This window comes from Pogoniulus pusillus, chromosome 5 (assembly GCF_015220805.1).
Source record: "Pogoniulus pusillus isolate bPogPus1 chromosome 5, bPogPus1.pri, whole genome shotgun sequence".
Taxonomy (NCBI): Eukaryota; Metazoa; Chordata; class Aves; order Piciformes; family Lybiidae; genus Pogoniulus; species Pogoniulus pusillus.
Window position 1 is genome coordinate 38887003 of NC_087268.1, and position 27305 is coordinate 38914307.

The 27305-nt window shown below is 41.2% G+C and overlaps 1 protein-coding gene across 4 annotated transcripts in view; it reads right to left on the bottom strand.

Moving 5' to 3' along the window:
• PCCA (propionyl-CoA carboxylase subunit alpha) overlaps positions 1 to 27305 on the bottom strand; it is a 358591-nt gene that overhangs the window by 122191 nt on the left and 209095 nt on the right. The window lies entirely within an intron of this gene.

The following is a 27305-nucleotide window of genomic DNA, read 5'->3' on the forward strand; positions in this document are numbered from 1 at the left end:
GCTACATTTACTGCAATTAGACAAGTAATGCATATAAATTCCAGTGACACCTTGCAACCCACACAACAGGGCTTGCATATAATATTCTCTCCAAGGACCAAGGAAGAACTTTTCCTATGCTTCTAATGAAGGGTTTTGCATTGTTATCTTAATTAATATGAGGCAGTAATTAATTCTTTGGTGTTTTGCCTTGAAGTCTAGAAAAACTTTGCAGATTCTGTCATGTTTTACTCCAATATACAATATACAGATGATCAGAGGAATACAGTTTCTGACTTGAATGTCAATATATTTATCTTAAAAACATCACCCCATAATATTTAATACAAATATATTTCCAGGTAAAGAACAAAAAACCTGAGTTCTAAAGAAAACATATATCACAGTAGCTCTATGACACTTCTGTGATTCCTCTGCTATATAATACTGTTTTTAAAAGCACATCACATATTCAATACTGTAAGAGCCTTGGAGGAAGAGCTGGATTATGAAAAAAAGGGGGTAAAATGACCATACATGGACTAACATAATAAATAAATAGTATTTATGGCAAGTTTTGAACATTCACCATGCTATCCAAGGCAGGTAAATATGACTTAAGTTAGGTATTTCAGTCTAGACAAAGAAAAAAGAATAACAGTTGGTTGATTTTCTTCTCCTTTCTAACTGACCAAAGTATTTTCATCAGTAAATTACAGACAATATCGATAATGATACAAACGTTGCACGCATTTTCAGTAAACTAGAGGAAAATTACTGCATTTAGAATAAAAGCTGAGCCTACAATTTACAAAATAAAACTCATAAAGCCAATTCTTTCAGACCTCAGACTAATCATGATTTCATCTTATAACAAGCAAAGGCAACTGCAACTTAAATCCGTAACAGAGAAGGGCAGAGGAGCAATGTGTAATTTGATAATTTTATTTCAGGTAAGAAGAAAAATTTCAGGCTTAGAAAAGCCTTCCAGTTTTATAGACTTTAGTTTAGAGCCTCATAGTGATACAACCTACTCAGTTTCCACCAGCTTTATCTATAAAGTTACGTGTAAAGAAAATGAAGAAAAACAAGTAATTTATAACAGCTCACCAACAGACCAGATTAGCTGGCATGCTTCAGATACTTTACACTGCTCCAGTGATGCAAAACAGCCATAAACCTGGCTTGAGTTAAACCAGACCTGCAGCTGGTTTGCATTGCAAAGCAGCTGGAACGCACCAGTGAACCCAGCTCGCTCTCAGAAATCCTGAATCAGCATAAACTCTCTGTGTTGAGAGCAGTAGAAACATCTGAAAAAGACTCTTGCAAATACAGAAGAGCTCTGTATCAACCCTCTTGGACTACTAATTGAACTTTGGCAACACAACTACTTAAAAAGCTCTTTGTCACTATAGCTATAACCAAAGACAGGCTGTCTGGATTGGAACCTAGGCCTGACCTCATCATTCACTCTGTATTTTCAGTGAAGGAGGAAAAATGGTAGGAAAGCACACCAGGCCAACAGCCACCAGAAAACCTTCAGCTGTACATCATGCGTGTTGCACTGCAGGACTTAAACACAATGCCGTAGAAAATCTGCAGTCGACAAGTGCAGAGTCTTGCATTTGGGGAGGAATAATAAACTGCACCAGTACAGGCTGGGAGGTGATCTGCTGGAGAGCAGCCATATAGAGAGGGACCTGGGAGTGCTGGTGGATAACAAGTTATCCATAGGACTGCAATGTGCCCTTGTGGCCAGGAAGACTAATGGAATCCTGGGGTGTATTAGGAAGAGTGTGTCCAGCAGATCAAAGGGGATTCTCCTCCCCCTCTACTCTACCCTGGTAAGACCCCATCTTGGACACTGTGTTCAGTTTTGGTTTCCCCAGTTCAAAAGGGACAGGGATCTGCTGGAAAAGGTGCAGCAGAGAGCTATGAAGATGATTAGGGGACTAGAACACATGCCTTATCAGGAAGGCTGAGGGATCTGCGTCATTTCAGTCTGGTGAAGAGAAGCCTGAGAGGGGAATTAACAAATGTCTATACATATCTGAGGGCTGAGTGTCAGGAGGGAGGGGACAGGCTCTGCTCACTTGTTGCCTGTGATAGGACAAGGAGCAATGGGTGTAAGCTGCAGCACAGGAGGGTCCACCTCTACACAAGGGGGAACTTCTTTACTGTGAGAGTCACAGAGCACTGGAACAGGCTCTTCAGAGAGGTTGTGGAATCATCTTTTCTGGTGACTCTCAAAGCATGTCTGGATGCATTCCTCTGTGACCAGAGATAGATTATGGTCCTGCTCTCACAGGCAGGTTGGACTCAATGATCTCTTTGGATCCCTTCCAACCCTTGACATCCTGTGATCTTGTGTGATCCTGTGATATCTATGGTCTTAGCAAAGAGTGTTCCAATGGTATGATGCAAGCTGATATCTCCACAACAAACTCAATGCAACCATTAGCTTTTTTTGACATTGTACACATGAACAAAGGTAAACAAAGTGTGCCACCACAGAGGTAAATGTCTGTTTAAAATCCCTCACAAAGGCCTATACAAGTGTAGCCATCATTGATTCCAGATGACATCAGTATCAAAAAATTACTGGTGGAAGCCATCCTGAAATAAGAAATGCAAGAAGTCAGATTCTAGGACTAAAACAGGGGCAGTCTGTGAACATACCGGCAGCAATAAAAGTAGCAGATAATACATTGTTTCTACAATGCTCTTCCCACTCAAGAAAGAGGAAAGGATTGTGGGTTCACTATAGTAAATACATCTGGGTAAGATGATGTGAAGCCAAGAGGATCATAAGAAAGTTGGCTATCTCTGCTCCAATAGGTAGGATGACTAAGCTATCACATGCTCAAACCATAGAAGGTCAAGCCACCAGAGAAGATGAACAGGAACTATGGGTAAGAGATTTACCATATAGCATGATACTTTCACTGCAAGCAAGGGGAAAACAGTTGGTGGGTGGGGAGGGATGCAAGTACACTCCCCCACCAAAAAAAACACATGGAGGTTGAAATCAAACCAATGCTCTACCTAACAAAGCAAAATTTCCTTCTACAGGTTAGCAGTCAACAGCCTAGCAAGTTGGTGGAGGTAGAGGAATAAATAAGATGTTTGAAGAATCTGTTAGAGGTGTGTGTTTGCCTTCATTCCTCCTTTAGCAATGGATACAATGATAGAACCTAACAAATACTGCAATAAACCCAGGGCCTTTCTGCTTAAGTCTTGGAGGTGTGAAGGGGGACAGAGTGCCAACTAATTAAAAGTTACACACAGACTATTTCCAGGTTTATTTTGTTTCAGCATTTCTAGCAATTACGGTTGTTTGAACCATTGCTACTTGACATCAATGTGGCTTGATGGTGGATTTTTAGGGTTTTTTTTAACAGCACCTTTTTGTCCCTCTGTAAGGACACAAAATATAAAAAGCACACATTGTCCTCCTTTACAATTATTTCCAATTCAAAAGCTATTGTAAATGAGCTCTCAGAAAGAAGAATGACAACTCCAAGACGTGATGTCAGAAAAAGGTCGATAGCTTGCTCTACTGTCACAACTTCACAGACTTTCACTGGCATGCAGCTGAACTATACAAGTAGCAGCCCCTTCACCTCTTGTGAACTGAGTTCCTAATGTTCAGCATGATAGCTACGAGCTAACCAATAGTGCAAATAGCTGCAAAGCATAATCTGCATTCAGTTTCTTTTAGAGAACATCATTTGGCATTCCATGTGCATGTCAGGCAATTAAAGGAGGCAGCACCAGCCTGAGTGTTACAGCCCTGTTAATTTACTAATGCAGAGTCTCACATACATCTGGCACATGTCACTTCTTTTCTCCTGGAAATGAAGGTGGTTTTCCAGGAGACTGAAGGGCAGCTCAAGCATTTGTTTCCTGCCTGATGCTTCAAAACATTATGCCTGAAGTTCCTCATGGCAGCCCTGAATCTGACTAACTTAAGTCTGCCTACTTAATCCTGTGGCTCCAATTTTGCTTCCCAGCATGGTGCTTAACTTGACTTTAAATTGATGCTTTTGGGTTAACTCCTCGTCTAATTATTGAGTTATGCCACCCCTACCTCATTCCTTACACCTCTTAATTCTACCTCTTGCTGTAGCAGAAGTGATGGCATTCCCTAGTCAATCAGATCAACCAAGTGAAAAGTCATCCGCTGCAGACATGCTTTGCTGAAATCATTCTCTAATCAAAAGAGCCATCCATGAAGATATTACCTTTCAGGAACATTAGACATTACTATGCAGAGAACATTTATGAATATTCAGTGTTATAGAGTCCAATCTCTTCAATTTGCATTAATGTAACTGCAAATCTAAGGCACATAGAGCAGGCAGCAAGAACTTTACAAACTGAGACCTCAGAGCAAAGAATATTACTATCAAGCATTACCGCTGCAAACGTGAGGCAGCACATACTTGAGGACTTGACTCAAGCTTTCAAGTAAAGATGTCCTTTTCTCTAGAAAAACTGTCTGAGGCAGAAGTCTTTTCACCCTCCACTACTGCTAAACACCAAGACCCATGCCAAAATAGCAAAGACATTATTTTTGAGTCAAGTAAGGGATAGGTATTGCTTTTTGTGCAGAGAACTCATAGCACAGTGTAACAACAGAAGATCCAGCTGTAAGCAGTAATATTCCATAACAATAGTGTACAGTGATCTCAGACTAAGCCAAACTGAGTTGGACAAAGTGGCTTTTAGTTCCCAGTTTTCACAAAATGCCTGAAAATCTCATTTAATCTGCTGTCCAGCTAATGGAGAAGGATGTGGCATGGAAAAGGCAAGTGAGAACTGTTCTATGCCAAATCTATCACCCCTTAATCTTTTGCAGTCCCAAGTATCCTTAGGTATGAGAGCAAAGCCCTCATGGGGTTAATGAATCTAAGGTTTTCAGGCATTTTGTAAAATATTTTGCTAGCCTTTAATGTAAAAATCTCCTCTTTCCTAGTCAGCAGGAGAGCTCAAATACTCTCTTGCATCTCTCTGTATATTCCCAAAGCTAATAACCACAATACACTTCTATGTCATGATGATTACAAGGCACCTGGAGGCTGTAAGCATTTGTGGTCATCCACGGAGTCATCTTGGTAATTATTGGGCCTTCCTATACAATTTTCCTCAACTCCCCACATGGCCCTTAAGCACCTTGCATAAAAAGGGAGTCAGATCTGTCATGTTAGGAAAGAATACCAATCACATAGTACTTCACATGCTGCAGTTCATAAACGCAAAGAAACTCATAAGACTTCCCATGTAGGCAGTTCTTATTAGGTAAGATCCTTCTTGGATGTTTTTTCTCCTGTTCTTTGGATGGTATTTGCCAGTGACCTAGGGTATGATTTGACACTCTTCAGGGTCACATCCTGGAAGAGGTGACTCAGTGTGTTCTCATCACATTTACAGAAGGCACAAAACTGTGGCAAACGGTTAACACGTTCTAAGGCAAGGCTGCCATCTGGGAGAGCCCAGACAGACAAGAATGGGCTAGTGGACACTTTGTGAAATTCAAGATAAACTGTTAAGCACAGCATGTGAGAAGGAAGAGCCTGTTGTAATGATACAGGCTAGGACTTAACTAGCTGGGGAGCAGCTTTGTGGAGAAGGACTTGGAGGTGTGGGCACACAAGTCAACTGAACATGAATAAGTCAACAGTAAAGGCAGTTAACAGTGTCTTGTGCTCTGTTAAGAAAAGCATAGTCTGCTAATACAGGGAACCCCCCTCTACTCAAACCACAGACCATATCTAGGTATTAGTGTCCACAGGAAAGACCACTGACTGTTTAGTTATATGAAATTCCCATCTGCCCATTCCTCATGCCTGTCTAGGTCCCACTGGGTGGCAGCATCGCCCTTGACTGTATTGAGCAGCTTCCTCAACCCTGCTCTTCTGTAATTTTAATGACAGTGAACTCCCATTGCCTCATCCAAGTCACTGATAAGGTTGCAGAACAGCACCAGTCACACTACAGACCCTTGCAGGCCCTTGGTACCCTCTGAGTATAGTACAACCCATTAACCACAACCCACCAAGCCTGACCACTCAAGTGGCTTTTTATCTGGCTGCTTATGCAAGCTGATGTCAAAAGACTTGCTAAAGTCAAGGTAAATGACATTCACTGCTGGTCCTGGTCCACAAATCCTGTCGGTTTATGATGGAAGACTGCCAGGTTGTTCAGCTGTCAGTAAATCATGCTGACTGTGCCCTGTCGCCTTCTTTATATGCCCACAAATAGGCTCCAAGAAGACTTAATGTACTTCCCAGGGGCTGAGGTGAGACTGACCCAGGGTGTAGATCCATGGAGTTTGGTCTCGGCCTTCACTGAAGACTGGTGCCACATTTGCTCTTCTCCAGCAATGACAAACCTCCTTCAACTTTCATGACTCTTCAAATGTAGTAGTGCAGTCCTGCTACCGTATCAGTCAGCTGTCTAGGCACTCTTGAGTGCAGTCTGTCTAGCTCCACGGATTTCCACGGATTGGAAGCATTCCAGTCACTGACTTGATCTGCATCTGTCTCCTCCCTGAACTCCTTTGCTAAAAATTGAGGCCTGGGAGACCTTGCTGGTAAAGATTGAAACGAAGTTATTAGGTGTCTCAGGCTTATCTGGGTCTGCTGCCACCAAATTACTTGTGATGCCTTTGTATATGCAGCATTTTTCTTTTTCAGCTTTTTATTACTAATGTAGTGATAGAAGTTCTTGTTGCTGTTAACAGCCCTTGGAACTGTCAAGGCAAACTTTGGCTTTCCTAACACGATCCCTCTATGACCAGGCAATTCTAAATTCCTCCTTTGCATTCCATTCCTGGTCTGCTTTTCATATGCAACCAGCAATAGAACAAGGGGACACAGTCTCAAGTTGTGCTGGGGGAAGTATAGGCTGCATGTTAGGAGGAAGTTCTTCCCAGAGAGAGTGATTGGCATTGGAATGGGCTGCCCAGGGAGGTGGTGGTGGAGTCACCCATCCCTGGAGGTGTTCAAGAAAAGCCTGGATGAGGCACTTAGTGCCATGGTCTAGTTGAGTGGATAGGGCTGGGTGCTAGGTTGGACTGGCTGATCTTGGAGGTCTCTTCCAACCTGGCTGATTCTATGATTCTGTGCTGCCTTTTCACACACCTGTTCTTAACAATGCTGTTCTCCTGATAAAGGCACTTACTGTCTTGAGTATTCTTTCACTTAGATGAGGCTGTCCTTAAAGACCTGTCAGCTTTCCTGAGCTCCTTTGCTCTTCAGAGCTGTCTCCCACATGTGGTAGGTTAACTCCCTCCCCAGTTCCAATTTAAAATTCACCAGACCAGATGGCCTGGAAGTAAGATAAAGCTGTATTTACAGCAGAGCTAAATTTACACACATGTATACAAAATATATTTATATGTAATTACAATTACATCCAATGTAGAAATAACACAGAAATCCAATCTTCCCCCCCCAAGACAAAGAAAGCCCAGAAGGGGCCAACGCCACCCTCTCTCTCCACAGATAGAAAACAACCAGCAAAGGTCATGTGTTATCTGGTCAGTCAAGGTTAGTGGACGAGATCAGAGTGGAGTGAAGAAGCAATGAACAAAGCCAGTGCCCAACAGCTAAGAAGGACGTGATTGTTTATACATTGGCTTTTTATACCTCTTGGCAAGCCAATGAATTACATAGACTTTATCATCATTATCCTTTTACAACCAGCAATCTAATTTAGTTAGATTGTGCACTGAAGTTTCAGCAAAGTACCAATTTCTTACATTAGAATATTCCAATAAGCCTTAAAACTGCTACACCGTGGAACTCTCCCAACCTGCCATATAAATGAAGAATAAGCTGAAGTCCATTAGTCCCAAGTCTGGGGTCTATACCCTGCTAATCTTGTCCCTCATTCCTTTCAGTATCCTGAGCACCAATCGCTCATTCTATACTTGACACAGCCAAGGCTGATTATAACATCTTCAATCAGGTCTTCCTTGCCAGTGAATCACAGATATGGCTGTGTCAAGCTCAACACCAGCTCACCAGCACCAGTATCAACCAGTGTGCTGGTTTGAGGCTAATGGGAATATTTTACTGAGAGGAAATAAACCTTTGGCTGTGAGGAGGAAACAGTGGCCTATATCACTCATTCTTTTGCTGAGAAAAGCAACTAGTCAAAACATAGATAATACACTTCTCACACATTTCTCAGCTGGTTCTCACTTCTACTCTCTGATGATCTGTGTGGTTGCATCTGCCTTAACTCTTTAATCTAATGTAACTATATTCCTTCTAACCTTCTTGTCGTCTTTTTGACATCTCACCTCAGATCTCTCCAGATTTATCACAGGAGACATAGAATCATAGAATCAACCAGGTTGAAAGAGATGTCCAAGATCACCCAGTCCAACCTATCACCCAGCCTTCTGGTTATTTCCAAAGGGAGGGAAAGATGGGGAAGCAGGGATGAGGTTTTGGTTGGGAGCCTCCTGCCAGTCTGACTGTTTTGGGAGGAATTTTGTATTTCTGTATTATTTTTAACTTGTATATAACTGTAAATATTTATGTGTATTTTTTTATATATATGCTTGTGAATTGTGCTAAGCTGTAAATATAGCTTCCTTGACCTCCAGCTGACTGAGTCTAGTCTGGTAAATTTGGGGGGGGGAGGGGGGGGGGAGGGAGGAGGGGCAGGTACTCCCAAACCGTCACAACCAGTTATCTCGAATGCCCTTCAGAAATCTTCCTCCTTGCATTCCATTACATTCCCTTCCAGAAAGTCAGAGTCCCCTAAGAAGGCTATGTTCTGGGACAAAGATTTCCTCCAGTTGTTTAAAGACTTAGACTACTTCCTCACCTAGATCAGATGGTCTGTAACATACTCCCACCACATTATTTTACATCTTTTTTTATTTGATCATGTCACTAGCCAAGTGATTTCCTAGCCTGGACACTTGGCTTTTAGCTTATCTGCAGACACAGAACAATTTGCACTCCCAAAACCCATGGCAAATCTATAACTATAGACAGTCTTCTCCCCTCTCTAGTGAAAGATCCCTTTGGCCCCCAAGTGCTTACAGTCATATCTCTGCTCCTCGAGCTCTGCCTAGTCATACTTGCACACAGCATTCTTCCTCATGCAGATCCTTGTGCTGGCCATGGTGCATACAAACACAAGCAAGTATCTGAGGACACTGACAGAATTAACATCATCCACGTGCACCAGTTCACAGAATCATAGAATCAACCAGGTTGGAAAAGACCTCCAAGATCAGCCAGTCCAACCTAGCACCCAGCCCTATCCAGTCATCAAGACCATGGCACTAAATGCCTCATCCAGGCTTTTCTTCAACACCTCCAGGGACAATGACTCCACCACCTCCCTGGACAGCCCATTCCAATGGCAAATCACTCTCTCTGCCACGAACTTCCTCCTAACATCCAGCCTAGACTTCCCCCAGCACAACTTGAGACTGTGTCTCCTTGTTCTATTGCTGGTTGTCTGGGAGAAGAGACCAATCCCCACCTGGCTACAAGCACCCTTCAGGTAGTTGTAGACAGCAATGAGGCCAGCCCTGAGCCTCCTCTTCTCCAGGCTAAACACCCCCAGCTCCCTCAGCCTCTCCTCATAGGGTTTGTGTTCCAGGCCTGCACACAATACTGCCATTAAAAAGTCTCTTCCAGCTGCACAGGTCATACAGGCTTTTTCACAGAAATCCACACTGACACCACTTTCAAGATGACTGGTCTCATCTCAGTGAAAGAAAAGAATCAAAGCTGAAAATGTCATAAAAAGGAAGGCTTCTTCCTTTTGTTTCCATAGATAACTGCTTTAGCTGCCTTCTTCTAACAATCCTACATCAAGAAACTTGGAAGATGGATGCTTCCTTTAGCACACTAAAATATCTTTAAAGTTTCACTTATCACAATTAGCAATGGTCTTAAAAACTTGCGAGATTAGCTGCCCAAAAAGTGCATGAAAGAGCAAAGAGGACAGAGAGACCCCAGGGCCAATGGTGCAGTGTGTCGACAGGCTCATAAAAATGTCACAGAGATAAGAGAAGCTCCTTTAAGCCAAGAAGAATGGCAATCAAATAAAAAACTGGATTCACTGATGCTTATATGACAGCAATTTCTTTGACTCCAATTAGCCACTTGTTTTAGTTTGCATTTTCAGCTTGTAATTGTTGACGAAACATTCATATCAGACGAATGGACTGACCTTCTTTTCTTCAAGTGACTGTAAGGTCAGCTTTTTGGATGTTTAAAGTGGTTGGTCAGATGCCTTCAAAAGGAAGTTAAAATCTGTGAGTTTCAATCTCATTAAAAAGGCTTCTTTTTTTTTTTTTTAACAAACTTTCCTTTTGTTCATACAAGCACTTTTTTAAAAGACCCCAAGAGAGAGTGCCAGTCTATAGATCACTTGTCCTGAAGAAAGCTCTGTTAACTATTTATAGATCCTGTTCTTTTGTACCAAACTAGATCAAGCAATTTATTCAGTGCATGACTGCAGGAGAGAAATTCATTTGCTAAAGTGTCATCAAGGCAGCCTTTTACCTGCTATGAACAAGACCAGAAGATCTGAATTGCTGGGCTTTTACTTCAAATGCACATTTTGACATTGTGTGGGGTGCCATCACTTCTTTCAAGTTTTCAAAGTATTAAGGACATTCATAGCATGGGCAGTCCTTAAACCATAAGAAGAACAAACAGCCCCTAACCACTAGAATAAAGCAAACATGTGCACACATTCAAATTATCTCTCTTTTCTTTAAAGTAGCATTTACAGATGTAAATTACCATTAGCTGCTTTGGCACATCTCACTTCATGGAGAACAGGAGAAGTGCCTGATGACTGAGAGAAAGCCAACATCACTCCAGTCTTTCAAAAAGGCAAGATGGAAGAGCCAGGTGACTACAGATCACTCAGCCTCACCTCCATCCCTGGAAAGGTGACGCAGCAGCTCATTCTGGAGGCCATTTCTAACCACATGGAAGAAAATAGGTTAACATGTAGTAAACATGGATTTAATTAGGGAAGATTTTGCTTGACTAACCTGATAGCCTTCTGTGATACCATGACCAAATGGATACATGAAGGAAGGACTGTGGATGTCATCTACCTTGACTTCAGCAAGGCTTTTGATACTGTCTCTCACAACTTTCTCATAGACTCTCAGAAAATGTGGCATAGATAACTGGTCTATGAGGTGGATTGAAAAGTGGCTCCACAACAGAGTTCAGAGAGCTGTCCTCAATGGCACAGAATCAAGTTGGAGGCCTGTAGCTAGTGGTGTTCCCCAGGGACCAGTACCGGGTCCGGTTCTGTTCAATATCTTTATCAATGACCTCGATATCATTGAGTGTACCCTCAGCAAATTTGCTGATGGTGTAAAACAGGGAGGCAGAGGGTGGCAGCCAACAGACTGTCAGGCTGTGCTGCCATCCGATGACATCCAGACAGGCTGGAGAGCTGGGTGAAGGAAAACCACTTGAAGTTAAATACGTACAAGTGCAGGGCCCTGCATCTGGGGAGGAATAAGAACAGGCACCAGTACAGGCTGGGGGCTGCCTTGCTGGAAAGCAGCTCTGTGGAAAAAGCCCTTAGAGTCCTGGTTGACAGCAAGTTCTACACGGGCCAGCAATGTGTCCTTGTGTGCCATCAGGAAAAGTGTGGCCAGCAGGTCTAGAGAGGTTCTTCTCCCCCTCTACTCTGCCCTGGTCAGACCACACCTGGAATACTGTGTCTAGTTTTGGGCTCCCCAGTTCAAGAGAGACAGGGAAAGAGTTCAATCTCAGTTTCCTCAGCCTCTCCTCATAGGGCTGTGTTCCAGTCCCTTCACCACCTTCATCACCATTCTCTGGACATGTTCCAGTACCTCAACATCTCTCCTGAACTGAGGGGCCCAGAACTGGACACAGGACTGAAGGTGTGGCCTGACCAGTCTTGCATACAGGGGAAGAATAACCTCCTTGTCCTACTGGCCACTCTGTTCCTGATACAGGCCAGGATGCCATTGGCTCTCTTGGCCACCTGGGCACGTTGCTGGCTCATGTTCAGCTACTATCTACCAGTACCCCCAGGTCCCTTTCTTCCTGACTGCCCTCCAGCCACACTGTCCCCAGCCTGTAGCTCTGTTCTTCCAGTTCTTCCATTGAGATAAATGCCTTGGACCTGTCTAGCTAAATATGCCCCAGGCCAGCTACAGGTATTGCTTGTAGATGGAAGAAAAAGGTGCAGGTGGCTCAAGCAGTATTATTACTATCATGTGCATATGGAGCACTTCAAAATTTGGATCACACACCAACCTTCCTCAGCCAACAGGATAATGTCTTGAGGATGCTCTTGTTTATTCTCTTGAAAAATGCTCTAGCTAGAAACCAGAGACAGAATTTGGGTCATTACCAGCATTATGCTGGGACTTACAAATACATAGGTAAAATAGGTAACGATAGGGTAAACACTGCTGTTTCAGTAACTTTTCAGTCATGAGTCACCTTACATACTGAAATCACTAAGTAAACTCGATTCCTAAATGACTTCCAGTAGCAGTTTCCATTCTTTCACTTCAGAGGCACAGAGAGATCCCAAGCTCTATCCCATCTGACAGGATAAATTCTTGAGTAAAATGACATTATCATAACAAACAGTGCCACTACAAAACATGACAGACTAAACTCATACTATCATTACAGACAAAGAACATGTTTTGGTACAGGAATTCTTTGCATTAAGCATTCATCTAATACACACATTCACTCAGCTAAAGTTATGCAATAAAGATGCACAAGCTAAGAACAGATTATTGTTTTTAAATAGAGACCATATCACCAGAAGTTGGATGTCAAGCTTAGAGTCATGAATTAATGAATTCCTGACTGCCAATGTGCTGCTGCCAAGCCATACATAATTCAAGTCTCTAATTTTTGTTTTCTTAATTGGTAGAAAGAAGAGACAATTAATATTGACTATCAAGGAACTCCTAATGCCACTACCCAGATATTTATTAGCAAAAATGTAATCAGAAAAATATAAATTAGGAAGATATCTATTTTTTTTTAATTAAAGACATACTGACCAACCTACACACACTAAAGACAACCAAAAACTAGTTCCTACTGGTTTCTTTTCTATCTCCTTTCTAAACTGAGAATCATGCATTAGGCAGACTTCCATGCCTGGTCTAAACAAAGCATAGCACAGCAATTTGAAGAACATTAGAAATCTTGAGGATCACAGCCATTAACTGAGAAGCATTTTATTTCACACATCATTTACAACTTGATACAGAGACCAAACAAAGTCAGAAGACTCCAAAATGGCTAAGGAGAAAAAGAAAAAAGCACCACTTCATTATATGTGGAAGTTGTAATCTACCTTGACCTAGTTATGTACAGTGGGTACCTCACACTGGACAATCTGCCACTAATTCTGACTGCTTTTCCCATTGTACTGCCATGACAGCAAGTCTGTCTTTTCAAATTAGTGAAGTGCTAGAATAAGCAACAGTTAAAAAGTGTCTTTGATTTGACATTGTATAGTGACAAGAAGAAAGTACAGTGGGCAACTGGGTATGGATTTCATCCAGCAGTTCCAACCTGCTGCTCTCAGCTGTCACAACAGGATATAGGTCAGCACTGGTCCTTCAAATATCCTCAGCCCAAGGTTATTCACTACTTGAACTAAAAGCTTTAGATGAAAATATCTGCTGTTGCCTATCATCCCTAAACTATCCTACATACTTCATGACAACAAAAGTATCTGAGAATCAAACCAAATTCTTTTAAAGCCAAATCTGGTTTGATATGGTCTGCAACCCAGTGTATGCCCTTCAATCCAACAGCCACCTCTCTCTGTTGTATCAATCCACTGGATTAAGCAAAACAAGTCAAAACAGCTAGACTAGCTTATAGTTTCCCAAGTATAAGAAAATTGTGGTTGTAGGAGATATTTTATGTCTTACAGCCAAAAGACTGAAAAACCTACTTTCATTTCTGGGATAAAAATAAGCATTGAGGAAGAAGATAATAAATGTGATGAATTTTCATTTAGTTAGTTTCCAAATTTAGTAACTCTCAAATAAAAGCACTTTACCTGACTTTCAAGAAGCTGGTCATAAGTAATAGCATCAGAAGCTTAAATAAATCCTTTCCACCATTCCCAACCTCCCAACCAACACACCTGAATCATCTTGCTTGGCCACATTTGACTAATATCAAGACAACAATATTTTTATCAAAACACATCAGCCAGCTTGCAGGGGAAATAAAGAACTGCAAGGCATTACTAGTAGCAGGCATATTTCCTCTTTAGAAACTCCTCCTTTAGCTTTTAAAGTAATCCCTGGAAAGGAAGTAAGGATGTCACTGCTCCAGAGGTGTCAGTAATGAACAGAGAAGGGAAGACCACAGGCCAATGCACAAAGCATAAGGATGCAGAGCTGGCAGAGCAGAGAGAAGGTATCACAAGAGTCACAAGGCACTTACACAAAAGAGAAGATGCTAAAAGGTTTTGAAGCGTTTCCATAAGCAGAACAAACCAAGACATGTAGCAGTGTAAAACAGATGTTTACATCTAATGCTATTTACCTTAGCATTTAATAGGATTGCATTGTTTATATTAACAATGTGATTACCATAAATTCACTCAAAAGGCATAAACCCACTGTTTGTGAATAAAAACCTCTTTGAATTCAGTATTTCCTCATGGTTCCAGCTACTTAAATTTTAAAAAGGCGATAGTGTCTTGCTATTGACTCTTATCTGGGTAAACTCAACTGGTTCTGTTAGCATGGTGATTTTAAGTAAGAAACAGTATTTCCCTTAAAAATACAGTATGTTTTAAATTCAATTTTATGTTCTGGGTTGAACAATCTTAATTGCATTTTTTTGTCACACAAAAGCTGATATGGAAACTGTTCCATGAGTTGTTTGGAACATTCAGTTTTCCATTCTGCGTAAATGCAGGGGAAAAAGTGAAGTGCACACCCTGAAATAATTTGGCAATAGAGACAGATTACCTACATCCTTTAGCATTAAACAAAGATAATTTCCTCAACGGAGAAACCTCATGAAACAATTACAATACTGTAACTACAAAAATGTGGTCAGCACCTGCTAAACAACCTCTTTATTTTAATCGCCTATAAATATTCAGACTTTGGGCAAATAAAAAATATACATCTTTTAGCAGTTGTCAACAAGACCAGGATGAGTTTTACACTGTCCTAAATAAAACATAAAATCATCACATATTAAAGCTGCATATTTACTACAACACTCAATTTCCAGAGATATGAATTAGATACCAATGAGATGTTAAATTAGAAGAAAGCAGATAGCGACCGCAATACAATCATGAGATCTGCTTCTCAGGTAGCGAAGAAAGAAGCACCTTGACGCTACCATTTCTGTTGCATTTGCTGGTTTAAATATCACAAGAAACTCACAGACTTTTTTTTTTTTTTGAAGTTTTGTCACAGCAGGCTTATCTTTCACAGTGTTGTGCCATGGTGCTATCTCTAAACATGTTTTGTGAGCTTTCACGAACTCCATTAATGTGTTTCATGCAATCTAATAGCCATCACTTCATATTCTCCACTGTATCACAGTATCACACAGTATCATCAGGGTTGGAAGAGACCTCACAGATCATCAAGTCCAACCCTTTACCACAGTGCTCAAGGCTAGACCATGGCACCAAGGCATCAGTGAAACAGGAAAATGCAGGTTCATCTGCAGATCACAATGCCTCCACAGTCAAAGGCTCAGCAGCTCCGAGAGATACTACCATTTTTGTACTTTTCCCCAGCAAGGCTCTAATTCCCCAGCCCAATGAACCTGGCTGGCTCTGTCTAATGATACAGAAATGTGCTAGTTTGAAGCCAGCTAGAACGTTTTTGTGAGAAGAACTAGATTACAGGCTGTGAAAGGAAAACAATGGTGATGTCTACCTCACTCATAGGCTTGCTGAGATGCATAGGAACAAGAAATAAAAACACAGATAAACACTCTGACTTGGGCTGCTGGCTGAGCTGCATCTTACTCTCTAACCTCACCCTCCATTTTGGACTAATCCACTTTGCTTCCTAACCCCCTGGCCGAACCTCCATTCTTCCTTGGGACTGGGGTAAGGTTGAGAGGGGCAGGGGGAAGGTGCAGGGGTGGCTGAGAGCCCCTCCTGGAGACTCAGGTTTCTGGGAGGGCTGTTGTGCTTCTATATTACCTTTTTACCTTGTATATTTCTGTATATAACTGTATATACTGTAAATATTTGCTTGTATACTGTGCTAAGCTGTAAATAATAAGCTTCATTCATATTTCCAGAGCTGGCTGAGTCTAGTCTGGGTGATTTCCCAAGTGTGGAGGGGCAGGGAACACCCAAACCATCAAAAGAAAGCATCCCACATAGAAGATGGGGACCCTCATGCACTCATATAATTATTCCATTACTCCATCATTTAATTTGGCTCCTACAACAGAATATAGAGATGCTCCAGTCAAGGAACAAAAACCAGGAAAAATCTCTGTAAGATAAGTTCCTTCTTTTAGAAGAAGAGGAGAGCTCAATAAAGGGAATGCAATGTCTCTCAACTAATTCTTCACAGTAAACTCTGCCAGAGGCATCCGTGCTCTTAAAGCCAGACCAAATCATTCAACCAGATACCACCAGAAAGTATATACATGTGGCACAGAAACAACTGGCATTTCCCTTCAGTGATGGAATATAGGGGAAGCAATCAACTGATCTTCATTTCTCTTAAGCAGTATGAAATTCATTCCCTCTCACTAAGAAACAAGATTTACTGCTGACAATATAACAGCAAGAAGTATTTGGAAGCATCAGAGAGACCGGAAGGTACAAGACAAAAAGACCTTATTAAAGACTTTGCTTGGCACAAGCTTTAATTCAGAACGCAAGAGAAAATATAACTGCACATGACAATCTTTGGTGAATGAGGGCTTTCAGCAGGCTGCATCTAAAACCCAAAGAATCAATGCAGCTCACATGGGAAATGTAGGAGATGGCCAATGAAACAAAGAAAAGCTAAAACAAAACAAGTATTAAGACTCCTAATGCTCTTAAAGAGCTGAAGACAGGTTTTATGCAAGTGTATCCACGGGAAATGTAATACAGTACTAGCACAGAGGAGATAAGAAATGAAGAAACAGACAGGAAGCACTTAAAAGCTGAACAATATTTAAAAAAATCCAAAAGCAAGTTAGAAACACTGGGGAGAAAACCCAGTAAAGTAAAAAAAAAACACCAACAAATGGGAAAAAAAAAAAAGAGACCAAATAAAAAACCCATACAGCTGGTGTTAGGTCAGCTACATCTATAGCTCCAGGTCGAAAGGCACGGCACATGGTCTCAGAGCAGGGAAATCATAGTAACCTCTCTACATAGAAGCCCTACTCAGAAAACTACATTAACAAAGTTAACTTTGCATCTTAAAAATCAAACATCACATAAGTGGTAGGGAGAAGACCTCAAAGAGCCTCGTGCAATCATATACCCGTAATTCAAAGTCTCGTTATTCACAATGTGGTGATGAATTGGGGACAGCAAAGAAAGCATGACAACTGGAGGTGGGCTGGAATATACTGTTGTGAAAATCAGCACCAAGTTGAAAGGGCTAGTGTTCAAATTATTAGTGACAGACCTACTTAAAACCACACCATTGTATTGTCTTCCCTTTCAACACCACCATGTTCAATGCTTTAAAGGACCTACAGACAGACTTTGGCAAATGGAGGACAGGCAGAAATAACAGTAATGATTTGAAATATCTCCTTCATCTGTAGCCATCGTAGCTCTTGACTGGTGTGAATAATAGGACACAATTAAAGAGAGAAATTAGGATTAATTAGGAAGAACCTTTTAAGCCAATGAACAAGAAACTTCACTTGGGAACGAACACCACTTCCACCTCACTGGTCAATGCTTCACCTACTACCTGTGGGATAAAGACCCAAGGAAAAAGGTAGCACTGTCTTTTCAGAGGTTCTTCCACTGTCTGTCTCATGCATAAGCATAGAGATGTGTTTCAGCACCACTGGAGACTGGGATGATCCCAAGATCTTAGAGTCAGGGTCAGGGCTCCTTTACCCTCTCCTAGAGATGAGATGCAGCAAAGGACAGCCAGAAAACACAGTAACACTCCAGTCCTGTTTCCTCCCAAAGTATTCATCACAAAGAAGCTGTGCTTCAGTCTCACACACGGTTCTGCGAGCTAGTTATTTTCTTAATCTTAAAACATTATTAACAGCATTTACTGTGCTTAAAAACAGACATAATTCTGCCCTTATGATAATTTCAGTTTGCCCTGTATTTTAGGAACTTTCAGAGTGAGCTGCAGAACTTCCCATTGCACTTTATCAGTTGTGCCAAGTAACGAGTTGTCTGCAAAAGTACCTTTTCAGCAAGCTAGTTAACCTACTGCGTGTACAAAAGGTCAGCAGATGTGAATGGAAGATTTGGTTGGCTTCAAATATTTTAAATAAAATTGTTATCTGGAGCTAAATAATGTTGAATAATGCTAGCATGGTATTTTAACTTCCAAAAGAATCCAGTAAGCTTTTGTGAATGCTATTGTTAGAATGGCACATGATACCACAAGGGCTATTAGGAAGCTACTTCTTGGAAATGAATGATAGCACAAATCACAGACAAGCCCTAGTTTTCATACGGTCATTAAATGGATGTCATTTTCAGCTTGCCACTACTTGCACCTCCCGTAACAATTATTCTCAATTTCTTTTCATCTGTCCCATAAAAAATGATTGCTTCTGCTTTACTTAATCCTCCACTTACATCAACCCTATTGTTCGTTTCCTTCCCTTTCATCTTCTCCACATTAATTCTCCGCATCGCTTTTGATCTAGCTTTTTGTTTCCTTTTTTTTTTCCCCCTACAGATTCTTCCTGATGAAGAATTTAGAGCCATAACGTTCATCTGACGTGCACAGTGATATTTTATTGATTTGCCACTCTGTCTATTAGTTCTGCATAATGAAGAGCATTATACAAAACACTACGACTATATCTTGGACCTTAAAAATCAGTTAAACTGAACTTGAAAAATGCTCCATTTTATGGGTAAATATTCATATTTAATTATAACTGGAGCAGCATATGCAAGGAACAGCCAGCAAAAACAAACATTTCCTCCTCACAGTCCAAAGAATTACTCTCTGCCATAGTGGCAAGCCAAGTAAATAGAATAATTGCAATTTTCACTGCTGCTAAATAAGAAATAGAAAACCTCTCCAGGAACTGTTCTGTGTGGCTGTAATAAATGCCCACAGAAACAAGCTAACCTACATTATTCATCCCTCTGCAGAAAGGCTGGTCCTTTTAGAATCAGAAAGCCTGCAAGAAGTAGAGCAGCTGATTTTTAGCTGGTATAAACTGTAAGTTATATTTTAAATAGAAGCTATATTTCTTTTTTTTTTTAAAGGGAAAAACAAAAGCCACTGAATCCAGTCAATTCTTAAAACTCAATGCTGAACAAGCCTAAGTTTTATGTTCATAAATTGACAGTAATACCCAAGTATATAAACCTCATCAAAAATATTTTACTTACCATACTATTCTTTATTCATATAATCTAAGCTAAACTTTGTGTTTACTCAGTTGTATCAAAACTACTCACTGGACAAAATCTCTGAGCAGTCTCAGAAGTAGAAGCCAGGGATGAGGGTCCCTTTCTCCCAGCCTCCTAGCTCCACGGCCAGCCTCCAACTATTTTCCTTTCACAGGCATTCTTCTCTGGCCTTGTGAATGTTTTAGTCCTCACTGTACCAGCAGAGCTTCACTAAAAGAAGGGGTTTAATTGCTTCCCACTATGTGAGACCAGCAGCAGAGTGACTGCTAACTCTCATGCTGAACTATGCATTAATAGTGTTAGTCTACAGGTAGCATATGATCTTCAAAAGAGGCAGGTGCGGAAACATCCAACCCATCATGTTAGCAGCAATGGGTAGGAAAGAGATGCCAACACTTTAGCCCAGGCAAGACTGGAAACTCCAGGCACATGCAAGTACCAACCCTCCACATGGTTCTATTGGCAAAACAAAATTAAACACCTGAAATCTTTCAGATACAGTAAAGTTTAATCCTGGGGTTTAATGAAGGTACCCTAGGAATCAAAGTCCAACAATGTATATAACCCTGAGGTCTTCTGCAGACCTAGACTGGTTCTTTGCTATGCACAGCAAATCATTAATTATGCTTATCAACACACAGCCAACTACAATTAAGGTAATAATGGACAAGATTAGAGCTCAACTGTCCTCCTGATGTGCCAGCTCCTGGCCAAGGGCCGTCAAACGCTCTTTCTTTAAAGAAAAATACTAAGGAAACAAGGTCCAAAGTACAGGGCTTAGGTCTTTTCCCACCTTTCCTTTAACTTGCTAGGATTCCCTTCATGAAAACAGCGCCTTTGCATCTGGCTACACTCATCACCTCTCCTAATCCACCAATTAAGCTTTCCCTGTAACATGAACACAAAAGATGACTACTGGGCAAGGGCACCATTTGTAATGAAAAACACTGGCCACAGCATAGGTGCTTCCTAACCTCTGTCTCAGTGTTTTGCCTGCATACTAACAGAAAAGCACTGGGGAAGGACCAGAGGAGCAGAAGAGGGTGACATTGTAATGGGTAAATTGAAATGTCTGTTGTCTTTTCAGTCAGTAGAATGGAAAACTTAAGTATTCCTGAGCGTATTGATTTATATTAAGAAACAACAACTACTCAAAACCCTTAAATCCTTCACCACAGAGAACTGAATTTGACAAAAAAAGACCTTTTTTGGAGGGGTCTCTAAGAAAAACTACTAAATAAAGCATTTCTATCTGTCTATCTGCACCAATTTTCAAAGCAATCATATTCATTATTGCTGGCTATGAAGACTGACATACATACACATCTTTGACAGTTCACAGATGAAGTATCTAGGAAAGGTCAAAATACCTGGAACAATCAACAGAACCAACTATTGAAGCCCTGAACTCACAATGAAATGCTAAATTCTAACACTGATTCTTCTGTAACTACAAAATGGTGGCAAAATAAAGCAAAGTAGATATATTAAATGACCTGAAATTGCACCAGGGGATGTTTGGAGGCTCAGGGGTGACCTCATTGCTGTCTACAACTACCTGAAGGGAGTTTGCAGCCAGGTGGGGGTTGGTTTCTTCTGCCAGGCAACCAGCAATAGAACAAGGGGACACAGTCTCAAGTTGTGCCGAGGTAGGTCTAGGCTGGATGTTAGGAGGAAGTTGTTGCCAGAGAGAGTGATTGGCATTGGAATGGGCTGCCCAGGGAGGTGGTGGAGGCACCGTCCCTGGAGGTGTTGAAGAAAAGTCTGGATGAGGCACTTGGTGCCATGGTCTAGTTGAGTGGATAGGGCTGGGTGCTAGGTTGGAGTAGATGATCTTGGAGGTCTCTTCCAACCTGTTTGATTCTATGATTCTATGATATTAGGAAACATTTTACTGAAAGGGTGGTCAGGGAGTGGAATAGGCTGCCCAGGGAGGTGGTGGAGTCACTGTCTCTGGAGATGTTGAAAAAAAATGTATCGACATGGCAATTCAAGAGATGGTTTAATGGCCATGATGGTGTTAGGTCAACAGTTGGATGGATCTCTGAGGTTTTTTCTAACCAAAACAATTCTATGATTCTGTGATCAGTCTTGAAAAAATAAATTGGCATGTTCCTGAATAATAATTCTATGAAAACTGAATTCTGGCAGGCTCGAGTTGTGACAACAGACCCCAAGAGGTAGAGCACCCATCGCTCAGGTTTCCTGTTAACCCCTGTTTTCTACAACAAATGTTATCCACTTTTTCTGCAGAGGTAGTTTAAAATCTGACCCTTTGGTAAAATATTAAGGAAGCCCTCCTAGTTTGCACTGCAGCACCTACTGACCGCAAAAATAACCAAAGCTTGTTAACATAGATATAAAATGTAATTACCTGGCTATGCACTGATCTTCACTGCAGGGAGTTTCTTTGTTATAATCACAATAAAGGTGGTGTCTAGTAATAGCAAGTGGTACTGGGGAAAATGAATATTCAGAATTATATAACTAATGAAAAGAAACTGTTAAACCCCCTGGAGCCTGATAAAATTTCTATCCAAGAAGCTGCCACCTCTTGCATTAAGTTTACAGGTTTCTGGTTAATTGCAACATTTGATCATTTTGTAGCTTTGCATATTTTTTTCTATAGAAATGTAGTATCTTCCTGATTGTGGAGCAGGGATTGTTCAGGGTGAATTGGGTTCGACACCATTAAGAGTGAGGTCCTGGGCATTGACATTTTCTGATACAAAGAATTTCAGAAACCCACGATGGAAACTTTACATACATCTTTCCATCTGCACAGCCTGAAAATGTAAAGCAAAGATTTCAAATTCTGATTTCAAATTCTCCAACTCTTTCAAGGTATCAAGGCTTTACACTACCTGCTACTCAAGAGAAAAAACACAGTATTCCACAGGATCACAGGATCTTAGGGGCTGGAAGGGACCCAAAGAGATCGCTGAGTCCAACCTGCCTGCGAGACCAGGACCATAATCTAGCTCTGGTCACAGAGGAATGCATCCAGACATGCTTTGAGAGTCACCAGAAAAGATGATTCCACAACCTCTCTGAAGAGCCTGTTCCAGTGCTCTGTGACTCTCACAGTAAAGAAGTTCCCCCTTGTGTAGAGGTGGACCCTCCTGTGCTGTAGCTTACACCCATTGCTCCTTGTCCTATCACAGGCAACAAGTGAGCAGAGCCTGTCCCCTCCCTCCTGACACTCAGCTCTCAGATATGTGTAGACATTTGTTAATTCCCCTCTCAGGCTTCTCTTCACCAGACTGAAATGACGCAGATCCCTCAGCCTTCCTGATAAGGCATGTGTTCTAGTCCCCTAATCATCTTCATAGCTCTCTGCTGCACCTTCTCCAGCAGATCCCTGTCCCTCTTGAAATGGGGAAACCAAAACTGAACATAGTATCCAAGATAGGGTCTCACCAGGACAGAGTAGAGGGGGAGGAGAATCTCCCTTGATCTGCTGGACACACTCTTCCTAATACACCCCAGGATCCCTTTAGGCTTCTTGGCCACAAGGGCACATTGCTGTCCCATGGATAACTTGTTATCCACCAGCACTCCTAGGTCCCTTTCCACAGGGCTGCTCTCCAGCAGATCACCTCCCAACCTGTACTGGTGTGGTTTATTATTCCTTCCCACATATCGAATATGTGCCAATTTTTTCTTCTTTGCACATTTTGTTTTCAGGGAAAAGACAACAGAACTGTCTTAATCCTGATCAAAAGAGGATATACTTTTGGCACAGACACACATGCTGTATATGTACTCTTGCTAGAGGCATTAGTTCAGTTAATGAAGCTCAGACGTGCAGGATCCTCCATACCATTACGTTATGCAGAAAGAAACCTTACATCTTCAGAAGCAGCACAACTAGGAGAACACAGGTTTGAAGTACTTTACTCACCTAGTTAACCTAATTGTGAATTAGGAGACTGTCAAGACCTGTATTGATAGGAACACTGGTTTAATTGCTTTTACTTTACCTGTTGCTGTGGTTTTAAACATGTAAGGAAATTAGGACTAACTGGAATTAATCTTTTTATGTAATTCCAAACTCTATGTCAAATCACATATCTATTTACTGGTTTCTGTTTCCTTGAGGTGCATCCTCCTTTATTATATCTCTTAAAACTGGGATCTATGTTTTATTCAGTTTGATCACTATTGAGTATGACCTGCATAACCAAATACAGCTGAACTGAGACACACATCCACAAGTGTCTGCTGGGACATGAGTTATAGTAGCTTAGTTCCAATTTAAGTTTAGGCAGTCACAAAAACTATACTAGTAATCTTATGAGAAAATACTTGTGGGTCTTATAAATTGCTGCCAGAACTACAGAGATAGTACAAGACAGTTCTCCTACTGTCAAAGAGTAATTTTTTAATCCATTTCCCAGATCTTCTATTAAAAATAGAAGAGTCTTTTTGTTTGTTGTTGTTTGTTTGTTTTTATTTGGACATTTATTTAGCAGTAACTTTCACAGTTACAATACCACTTGCAGTGAAGGAGCCTGCCAGCCCTCCACGGCCATGGAAACAAAGCACTCTCTCTCCCTTGTAAGCTTCCAAAGGCTTAAGATTTTCCTGAATGAAGCCACAACACAGTTCCAGTCCTCTTACTCGAGTTTCTTAGTGCAGAGTCCATTTGCCTGGGAGATCTGCTTGCTTCTGGTGTGAATAGTTCATAGACAAAGATTTCACTTCATGAAAAGGTACTCTTTGTCTTTTCTTGAAATAACATGACTGTGTCATTTACACAGATGCTGCTGCTGTGTTGTCAATCACATTAAGAACACACTTTGCCCCAAAAAAGGTTTCTGAGGCTTGATAATAACTGTGGTATCCTTCAAGCCAAATCAGGTAAAGCTCCCTTTTGGATCTGGTATAAACCATGCTCTTTGCATAGGGCTGCTCCCTAACACGGAAAGCTGGCAGCTCCTGTTACACATTCACTGTGGTTTAAACCCTAGGTAATAAAAACAATCTTCAATAACCTCACTACTTAGCTAGAAGAGGAGGAGCTTTCAACTTAACATTTACTCTGATGGAACCTCTATCTTCCTGTTTCCTGGACTCAAGCTAGACCAGAGAAGGGAATGATGAGTGTGATATGCACTCCACACTCAACAGGGTCACAGGATGTCAGGGGCTGAAAGGGACCCAAAGAGATCATTGAGTCCAAACCCCCTGCCAGAGCAGGATCATAATCTAGCTCAGCGCACAGAAGAACGCATCCAGACAGGCCTTGAAAGTCACCAGAGAAGACGACACCACAACCTCTCTGAAGAGCCTGTTCCAGTGCTCTGTGGCCCTTACAGTGAAGAAGTTCCCCCTTGTGCTGAGGTGGAACCTCCTGTGCTCCAGCTTACATCCATTGTTCCTTATCTATCACAGGGAGCAAAAGATGGTCTTTACTTTGTTATGTGCAAAGTGACGTATGGATGCTGACACTAGACAGACATCAGAAGAGTTCTTTCAGTGATAAGGATACATCTTATCTTTGGCATGGGGACAGTAAAGTCCACTACCTACAACTAAAATATTATAATGGACTTTCTTTGTATTGTCATTCAGGAATCTAGGGACAACTGGAATAAAAAAGACAAGTCAGGCATGCTTTATCTAAGGCAGGCACTGTATATAATTTTCATTCAGAATTGTACAGTTCCCACAAGACATTGGATCTTGAACCATGTTGGGAAAAAAAAGTTTGTTTCTGTGGTGAGAAACCTTGGTCAGGCTTTTCCTACAAGACAATCATACTTCTGGAACATGACAGAACAGGTTCCAGACAATCAGTAGTTCCTCAGTAAAGAGAAAGACTTCAGTATGGCCAAAATCCTTTTACCAGTCTGCAACCAATAGCCAAGTAAAAGAACATTTAAACACTTTCTCATTCAATTAAAACCACTGATAACTTACAACCAGTAAAATAAACAATGACATTATAAAGCTGGATGTACCATGAAGCTTCAGTAACAGCGCATGAATGTTAGAGCTTTCTGTGATCCCAAAACAAGCCATTTCATTGCATCAGATCTGATACTGAACTGTCAACATCCCACATCTGTCAACAAGCCCCATATGCAACATAATGAAGAACAACAAAACCATAATACTCTTAAATTTACACAAACAAAAACCTCAAGCCCATAACAAGAAAAAAATTCATCTCATCTCTACTATCAAAAGATAAACTTCTGGGCCCCTCAATTCAAGAAGGATGTTGAGGTGCTGGAACATGTCCAGAGAAGGGCAACGAAGCTGGTGAGGGGCCTGGAACACAAACCCTATGAGGAGAGGCTGAGGGAGCTGGGCCTCTTTAGCCTGGAGAAGAGGAGGCTCAGGGGTGATCTTATTACTGTCTACAACTACCTGAAGGGACATTGTAGCCAGGTGGGGGGTGGCCTCTTCTCCCAGGTAACCAACAATAGAACAAGGGGACACAGTCTCAAGTTGTGCTGGGGTAGGTATAGGTTGGATGTTAGGAGGAAGTTCTTGCCAGAGAGAGTGATTGGCATTGGAATGGGCTGCCCAGGGAGGTGGTGGAGTCACCGTCCCTGGGGGTGTTCAAGAAAAGACTGGATTGAGGCACTTAGTGCCATGGTCTAGTTGACTGGCTAGGGATGGGTGCTAGGTTGGACTGGGTGATCTTGGAGTTCTCTTCCAACCTGGTTGATTCTATGATTCTACGTGTTTGATGTAGCAAAAAATCAGGAAATAACAAATTCCACATAACTGCTATTTATGAAGAGGATAAATATCACAACAGATATGCCTTAAACTCTGTATGTTCTCAAACTTGAGAACAGACATTTTATCTCTGTTAATGCTCCCTTAAATTAATTGTTTGTAAAGGAAGTATACACCAGTTAGATTGTGTCTAATTTTTTTGCATATGTCAAGCATATTTAAAGCCTTTGGTGGGAGAGAATAACAGATTAATACATGGTACCAGCATTACAGGAGTCATTCAAAGTATAAAGGGCAGTGTGGAGAAAAAAAGATCAAGATACCTGTTAGAAAAGATGACAAACAGCATTAAAGTCTGGCAAACTCAGCTGGAGATAAAGGGTACCTTACAGGTGAAAGGCTCAGATGTCTCTTTTCTTCCCAATGTTAATTAATCTTCTACGTGCTTTGCACAGATTGGTTTTTAATGCCATTACTTCATAAGAAAAAGATTCAACATAGTAAGATATACTCAGGGATTATCCCAAGTCATGAAGCTACATCTAAATCTTATTGCTTCCAAAGTTACCTATGCTTTTCATTTACTCTTCTGACATTTCTCAGGGATAAGACCAAATTGCCAAACTTGCATTGAGTTTTCTTCAAGTTCTAGTGCCAATGACAGGCACCACTGCTATAGGTTCAGAGCTAAATGCTGGCTAAAGTTGTTTTAACACACATGAAAAAACAAAACTAACAATAGCTTAATTGAAAAATCTGCCAAACTATGTAATGGGGATTTGAAAATATTAAATAAAACATTGTTTTAAGATCTAATTAGACCTAAGTGTAAGAGAAAATACAACATCACCTGGTTTTGAAGACATTATAAGTCAGCCCATGTTGCTTTTAATTCTGATCTAGAGAATCACAGAATCAACCAGATTGGAAGAGATCTCCAAGATCATCCACTCCAACCTAGCACCCAGCCCTATCCAGTCAACTAGACCATGGCACTAAGTGCCTTGTCCAGTCTTTTCTTGAACACCTCCAGAGAA